The 7,881-nt window shown below is 48.2% G+C and overlaps 1 long non-coding RNA gene and 1 pseudogene across 1 annotated transcript; both read right to left on the bottom strand.

Moving 5' to 3' along the window:
- Positions 1-3,479: 3,479 nt before the first annotated feature.
- Positions 3,480-4,269, bottom strand: LOC104582171 (annotated as a pseudogene).
- Positions 4,270-6,021: 1,752 nt separating this feature from the next.
- LOC112271409 lies at positions 6,022-6,957 on the bottom strand. The gene is made up of 2 exons (XR_002964313.1): positions 6,503-6,957; positions 6,022-6,406 (listed from the first exon to the last, which is right to left on the bottom strand). It is a non-coding gene; the product is annotated as an uncharacterized LOC112271409 (long non-coding RNA).
- Between the last annotated feature and the right edge of the window lie 924 nt (positions 6,958-7,881).

Here is a 7,881-nt window from a genome sequence, read left to right as displayed (position 1 = left end):
AAAGGTGGTAAAAATCGGAGCTGCATTCGCTCGGTGCTCTCCAGTCGTCGATCTGAACCACGTGGCAACAGATCCATCCGGCCAGTCAAAAATAGCAGGTGCCGGGAATTTAGGCCGAATGGAAAACCCAGTAACACGTGCGCTCTCAGTGCAATTGCAACTCTCATCTAGGACACGTCGATGACAATACCTATAAATGTGCCTGGGTCAGAGACAATACCGACAGTGAATGGCGCGGCATGCCTGCACTCCTTGAAAGTGTGTCCAGAAAGAAAACATCTCGTGCAATTGGGCCTCGGCCCATCAGTGGCCGCCGCGGTGATTCTGCCCCCAGGGAGTAACTGGCTCATCAATGTGCGCAGTATTGGGCCGAAAGTTTGGGGCAGTAATATTCGGCTCATTACTAACCACGTCATTACCCAGATGACCATTGGAGATGTCGGCGTTCGTCTCTGGCACCGGCGGGGAAGTGATCCGCCGGAAAACCGAATTCTGACCCTGCAAGGGTGTGGGGCACGGGAAACGGAGCCTTCCAAAAACCGTGGAGCATGGGACAATGTCTTGAATCCCCTGCTTAGCACGCCATCTTCTCAGGTAGTCTTGCTTGGTGGCCTCGATGGCAGCAGGAGAATAACCACAATCTGTCAAATCCTGCTCTTTGGTGGCACACCAAGGTGACATCGGAGGTGATTCAAGTCGCTGAAACACAGATTTTCTGCCAATCGGCACCTGGTTCGCACCCGTGAGCACATTTGTACCAATGATCTTGGCAGCAGGCTTAGGAGTAGTCGAGGTGTTCCTCTCTTCCAAGCTCCAGTCCTCGAATTCCTTCACATAATTGGGTCCACCGAAGCCCCAAAGATGAAAAAAGACCACAAATGCCGAGCAGGTGAAGGAGAGAAGCTTGGCGATGTGGAAGCCAATAAGTCTACTCGTGACCGAGAATCGGAAGGTACGATCACGAAGATGGATCACTCTAAAACTCCTCAGGAACACCACCCAAGGAGGCATTAAGGAGGTTGGCCACAGAGATATCGGTAAGCCGATACTTGCACCGGCCAAAGGATGCAACCATGAAAAAGTCAAGTCGCGAGGTAGTCGGAACAGTAATGGGCATGCGCCACCGGCGCCAAAGTTCTTTGCGCAGTTGAATACCCGAGGTCCTATCAAGATGGTGAGGATCCATACCTTGAGCAGAGTGGGGGTCATCAGACCTGTGATGACCCATGGCGGCTAGCAAGCTTGGCCTGCGTTCCATGGTGGAGAGGTCCAGTGTCTTCATGAGGCGCGTCCTATCCGATCCATTTGGTGTCCTTGGCGTGTGAGGCGCCGGAGGGCGCCGTTCCATGATGGAAAGGTCAAGGATCGCTGCCATGTAGGCGGGCAGCAAGGTGCCGCTGGGGGCGATCAGGCCGCCATAGCCTCTCTCAAGCTCACCGTCGCATTTGAGTTTCACAACGCCAATCTCTTGGCTCCCGCACATCCTCTACAATCAAGACAACGTTGACTGCTCGAGGCTCCATCCTCAATGGCAGAAGGGCGATCACGAGATTCACGATGTGTTCTGTCGACGCGACAGATCAGCTCATGTGCAAGGAGAAGACGATGAAGACATCGCCATTAATTGAGGTATATGCATTGTCCGATTGTCTCTGCTCTGTTAAATTTTTGTGATGCGGCCATCGAGCCATGGTGATGCCAGTGAGTAGCTATAGCTAGATTTTCTCGGATCCGGCGACCATGGTCCATGGAGCTAGCCGTGGTGGCGCCGACGAAGTAGCTATACAGCTAGGTGTTTCTGCTGCGACAACATCTCGGTCGCGCCAATCCTGTAAACCATCGCCGGACCAAACACAACGAGCTTGACATACATTTCGTGCGCGAGAAGGTTGCACTTGGTCATCTGCGCGTGATGCATGTGCCTACATGTGTCACAGCAATCAACCCATGGCATGATAATTTGAGTAAATTTCACAGAACCACACTTTTTATGGCAGTGGTCTCACAAAAACCACAGTTGTTGCTAACAGTCTCACAAAACCACAACTCTTGGAGCAATAAGTCTCAAAAAACCATAATCTCGATGATTATGCGGCTTGATGGTGTTTCTGACGATCCGGGCCCGCAAGTCAGTTGCCACGTCAGCCTCCCCGACTCGTCGCCTATGCCACCTGGGCCCGCAAGTCAGTTGCCACGTCAGCCTCCCCGACCCGTCGCCTATGCCACCTGGGCGCACAAGTTAGTTGCCACGTCAGCCTCCCCGACCCGTCTCCAATGCCACGGCCCACAAGTCAGTTGCCACGTCCGCCTCCCCGACCCGTCTCCAATGCCATGTTGTGGGCCTGGGTCGTCAGAAACACCATCAAGCCGCCTAATTATCGAGATTAGGGTTTTTTGAGACTTCCTGCCCCAAGAGTTGTGATTTTGTGAGACTGTTAGTAACAACTGTGGTTTTGTGAGACCACTGCCACAAAAGGTGTGGTTTGGTGAAATTTTCTCTGATAATTAATTCACGTCCAGCCTGTAAATCGGTCCTCTCGACGCATAAACCGCGCGTGGTTTGTGGTGTTGAACGAGTCTTAGTAGTTCGGTTAGGCTGCTCACCCCACTCCCTCCTCTCTTCTATTGCTTTAGATCGCCTGTTAAGTCCTGTACATCACCGGCTATCTAAGTACATGAATGCATACCAGAGCACTTGTAACTGTAATAATTTGCTTTGGATGAAATTGAAATGATAGTGATGTCACCGCGTGTACTACTTTTGTGAATTTGTGATAATTTGCCTTGAATCGAACCGAAGTACTTAATTATGTGAGTGTGTCCTATTTTGCTTTTGAAACCGAATACCGCAATTTAAACTTCGCGCGACCTGCCAACATAACACAGTGTGAGATCAAGAAAACTACATTTGTTAAAACACACAACGCAAACGGGTGTTGTGGTTCACATCGCACACCGTTGCTACACAATAACTGTGGGCGATGTAGACCACCTTGCACCTGGCCAGGCAATAAATTGTGTACGACATGGCAGCCACACCAACGGCAAGACGTGATGACAGTTTTTGTTTGTCTGTTTTGCGATGAGCGCTCTAACAATTTCCACTTGTAACGGGCTGATTACAGGAAAGAAGAAAAGGAAAAGAAAAGGCAATGATCCAAGGAGGTTTTTGGCCCTGTTTAGGAGATGTTTTTCACTGAGATTACACTCGTGGCAGGCAGATTCCGGCAATTCAATTGGAACCTTACGGTTTGGCACTACCTCTATTTCCAAGCACCAAATTGATAATACTAGGTCTAAATTAAAGAATCTCATTATGACTTTATTATTTTAGTTGCACCGATGGCAAAACTTAACCTTGTAGATCGTGCTAACTTCAAACAACATGTATTGTGACATGCACACAAGGTACATCATTCGTAATCCATCTCCAGCAATACAGATGCATAAAATTTACTCAGTTTTCTTTGTGTGGGAATCCTCTGCAGGTACACTTGCGGAATCTCTACGGTGATTTGCGTAAAAGAAAAAAGAAAAAAAAGAACCTCTACGGTGATACCCAATGCTATGCCGCCCTATTTACCCACCTCCAGGGTATCTTTTGGATACCCTGTCACACGTCAGAAGATCCTAGTTCCTCTCCGCTCTGGCTGTCTCGCAGGGACAAAAAAAGCCTAAACAGGCGGCAGCCGGCCCGGGACGTCCATGGCCGGATCAGTGTCCGAACGGCAAAGCGGGCACGTCGAGTGCGCGTCCAGCCACGGGTCGATGCACTCCACGTGGTACAGGTGCAGGCACACGGGAAGCAGCCGCACCGTCTCCTCGAGCTGGAACGCGCCGAGGCACACTGAGCACGTCGCGGCCTCCTCCCCGGCGCCTGTCACGTTGGCTTCACGGACGGGCTGTACGTGAACGCCGGCAGCCGGGCCGCTGTTCTGTCCCTGCGGCGCTGCCGTTCGTCATCGTCGTCGTCGTCGTCCCTGCTATGTTCAAGCGTCGGCCACGGACGAGGGACCGCGGCGGCAGCGGCACGGTGCGAGCGCGAGCGCGGCTGCTGCGTTGCCCCTTGCAGATGCTGCAAACTATAGCGAAGAGGAACAAGGAGGCGATGAAGCTGATGACGAGGCCAGCGATGATGCCACCTTGAGAGGGCCCCTCATCTTTTGACGTTCGCGACGGCGGCGTACGATATGGCCGCGGCGCCAGCGGTGGATGCCATGGCGGAGGTGGACCAAAAATGTATGGGAAACCCGGAGGCACTTGAGCCATTCTGTCAGTTTTGAGCGATTGCCGTTCACTGCATGCATGGTTTTATAGTATGAGTCTTAGATCGAAGATACCCTTACCAACGAATCTGTAAATTTAACTTCTTTTTTTGACACGCTGGGGTCAAGGGAGCTAATTGCCGAACCATTGCCAAATGCGCGTTTAAGGAAGGGGAAATGACAGACAGACTTCTCATTCATTTGTTTGTGCGCTGCCGGCTGCAGCATGCACGGTAACGTTGCCATGGCCGTCCTACGTCTAGATGTGATGGGTAAAATTAACTAATGATCGTGCGTACAATGTGTAACTAGGACAGATTACACTACACAGGACCCATCAAAGTATCAAACGAAGGGGCTCCCCAACTATAACACAGCCATGAGTATGTGTGATCAGCAGCCTTGGTTCTGGGTGCTCTGTACGGTGGCGCCTATCGGCCAGGCTGGCTGGCCCAAAGCCGCGGCAGCTGAATGATCAGCGAATTCCAATGGGCAGCGACAGTAGGCCTGACTGCCTGAGCACTTAGATCGATAGCTAGGCAATTTGTTACCTAGGCCTGAAGGAAGCGAAGCAGATCAGTCATAACCAAAGTGCTCAGTCATCCTGGACGTTGGTACATCAGGCAGCAGATTCTCCAAATTATCTCCTTTCTATCAACGACAAAATCCAAGATATCTTCACTCTTGCAGATAAAGAGCATCTTCAATGAGATCCCCAAATTTTGTCCTCAGATGTCTTTTTTTTTAAGGTTTTTTTACGGTAGGGACGGATAAATACAACCCCTCCATCGAGCAAATCTAAACGCTGTAATCTATCAATACTAGGAGACCAAGGAAATAGTATTTCCCCGTAAAAGGACAAAACGGGTAGAAGTGCTAACAAATCCCACACAACTAGAGGCATATTAGGGAAATAATTTTTTTTATGGAAGGAGGGCAGCTGCAGGATCGGCCTTGATCTCCATGCAATTTTACTATTGTTCACGGAAAATTAGATGCAATGACGATGATTCTCGTTTTGATCAAGCAGACAGTACAGTAGCTTTTACCGTGACAAAATCAATTTCCTTTAGCAAGAAAAGCTGGCACGGTGAATCCCTAAATAAAAAACAAAAATAGGACGGTAAATTATAGAGTTGGTCCATTGAAGTAGTTTGAGGGTTGTTCGGATGAGCCACAAGAGTCACAAAGTTGACTTTTTTAATCGTGGGTTATGTGATAAATCCAAGGATATGACTGGGTTTGTTTCACGAAATTGGTCGAAAACAACTATATAGTGTTGTTCGGTTGAAACCGAATAGTTGATCAAAAGTTGACCTTCACAACTGTTAGTCACGTGAGAAATCCGAGGCCATCGTTGGGTTGTGTCGTGAAGTTGGTCGAAAGCGACTATAGCGTGGCTAGGTTTCCTTCCAGCCTACAAAAGAATTTCCGTTTAAAATTACCCTAAAAAATTCCGTTTAAAATAAATAGTTTCGAAGGAAAAACTGGATACACATAACACATTTTTCCTTGGGACCTAATTATCGGTCAGTAACAAACAAATTCCTAAAAAAGAGCAGATACTTTCGTAAAGAAGAGGATAATTACCGAAATTACCGGTCCTTTTTTTTGCAAAAACAAATTACCAGTCCTAACTGTCAAGTTCGCAGCACCCAAACATTCCTTATAAGAGTCACGTAGGGGTTCGGGTGTGTGTGTAGGGGGGGGGCACTTTTACCAAAGAGGATCGCCTCACAAATGGAAAAAAAAGAAATAATTAAGATAGCCTAACGTTCAATGATCAAAATACCCGTTACAATACTACTCTCTGGAGGCACTAGTAAGTTGTACCGCAAAAAGCCTCTTTTTTTCCATTTGGGGAAGCAAGTGGAATTGTGTCCCTTCGTCACCCAATGGCGTCCCCCAAATTCCTCCCCCAAATATTTTCTTTTTTCGTTTTTTCTTTTCTCTACACGACAACATCAAGTTCTGACATCAGAATTTTGTTTCCATCTATCCGAAAAAAACAAGAAAAAGTTATCCACATCGACCTATTCTATTCAGCATGAACATAACACAAGCCCAGATATTCAGTGAGCTGCTGTGCACTCTGCAACGTTCTAGATTCCACGAATCAATCAACGCAGCCAGGAAGAAACCTACAAGATTAACATCCATGTAAAGCGATTTTATTTGTGTGAGATGAGGTAGAGTTGTGCGCACACCGTGAACCGCATGAGAAGTTGTGGACGAACCTGAATCCATCGGGGGTTCCTCTACCATGAGTCACTAGTACTGCTCGATGCTATGTCGTGGAGCCGGGGGAGGCGCGCGAGGGAGGAACCAGAGGGAGGCGAGAAGCGTTGCGCGGTGAGCCGTCTGGCGGCGAGGCTCGGGTAGAGATGGCCGGCGAGGAGGTCGACCTGCCCCCTCCACAAGCTGGGCACTGCATCGATCTGGGCGCCGCAGCTGGAGCTGAGGAGGACGCCACCGAGCCAGTCGAGGCATGGGGCGCGGTCTCCGGCGAGGCAGGCACCGATCCATGGCAGAGGTAGGCTGCGGCGGCTCGAGCTGAGGGAGATCGAGGCTGCTGCTCGTCGGCGGTAGCTGCGAGTGGCTCCTCTGGGCCACCGCGCACGCGAGATGAGAGAGAAGGGAAAAGGTGCGCACGGGCGGAAAAAAACAGTCGGCCAGGCCGGATAAAGGACAAACCGACAACCCATTTATCATCCAAAGTGCTTTGCTACGAGATTAAAAATTTGCGGCTGTGGTTCATGTTTTTAAATTTCTGATAAATAAGAGTTATCTAACAATATAATTTTTGGAAATAGTCATTAAAACCAATCAAGAATAGTAAAAAGATCATGATACGTATAAAATGAGCGACAATTAGATGAGTCAGTAGCCATTAAGAGTTAGTATTGCTAGAGTTTGTTGGAGTGAACTCGCGACCACCAACCTAGATCTTTATAAGTGTAAAGGTTTGAGGCAACTTTGAGGATCTGTCCGAACAAAAATATCAATTAGTCTGTTTGGGGTAGCTCATTGGAATCTGTTTTTTAAGCCACTATGTCCGTTTATCCTAAAAATGACATTTGTGATAACTTTGAGGTAGCCCATTGAAGATGTCCTAACAATTCGGTGGGCATTAAAGCTCGCGGATTTCAGAGATGTACCCCTCTTCTAACCTGTATCAATAGAGATCATAGATGATCATAGTAGTCCTACTTGTCCTCTCGCAGATCTGTAATATTCAAAGCCTGAACGGGTCAAGGTTTACCTCTTACTAAGTTGTTAAGGAATAAATCTCCTGTTTCTTTAAAAAAAATACCGTCACAGGCAGGAGTTAAGTCCGTTTAAGCCCCTACTACGAGTGCGTTTCAAAAAGAAAAAGAAAAAAAACACTACAGGTGAGTGAAAGGTTGGGGCTTTTTCATGTGGTTGGACTAGTATCATGCTACCTTAAAAAAAACTAGTATCAACTATCGAGACCCTCGCAGAATTTTGGATGACAGATCAATAATTAGCCCAAGAGCTGAACAATAGACAAGTTAGCATGTTGTTAGCAGTAAACACTGCGACTACTAGTGTGGAACAAATTCTACTTCCTCAGTTCAACACTAAGTCATAATTT

Source organism: Brachypodium distachyon, chromosome 1, assembly GCF_000005505.3.
Source record: "Brachypodium distachyon strain Bd21 chromosome 1, Brachypodium_distachyon_v3.0, whole genome shotgun sequence".
In the NCBI taxonomy this organism is placed as follows: domain Eukaryota; kingdom Viridiplantae; phylum Streptophyta; class Magnoliopsida; order Poales; family Poaceae; genus Brachypodium; species Brachypodium distachyon.
The sequence above is the reverse complement of the archived record's forward strand: the minus strand, read 5'-3'. Positions and strand labels throughout refer to the sequence as shown.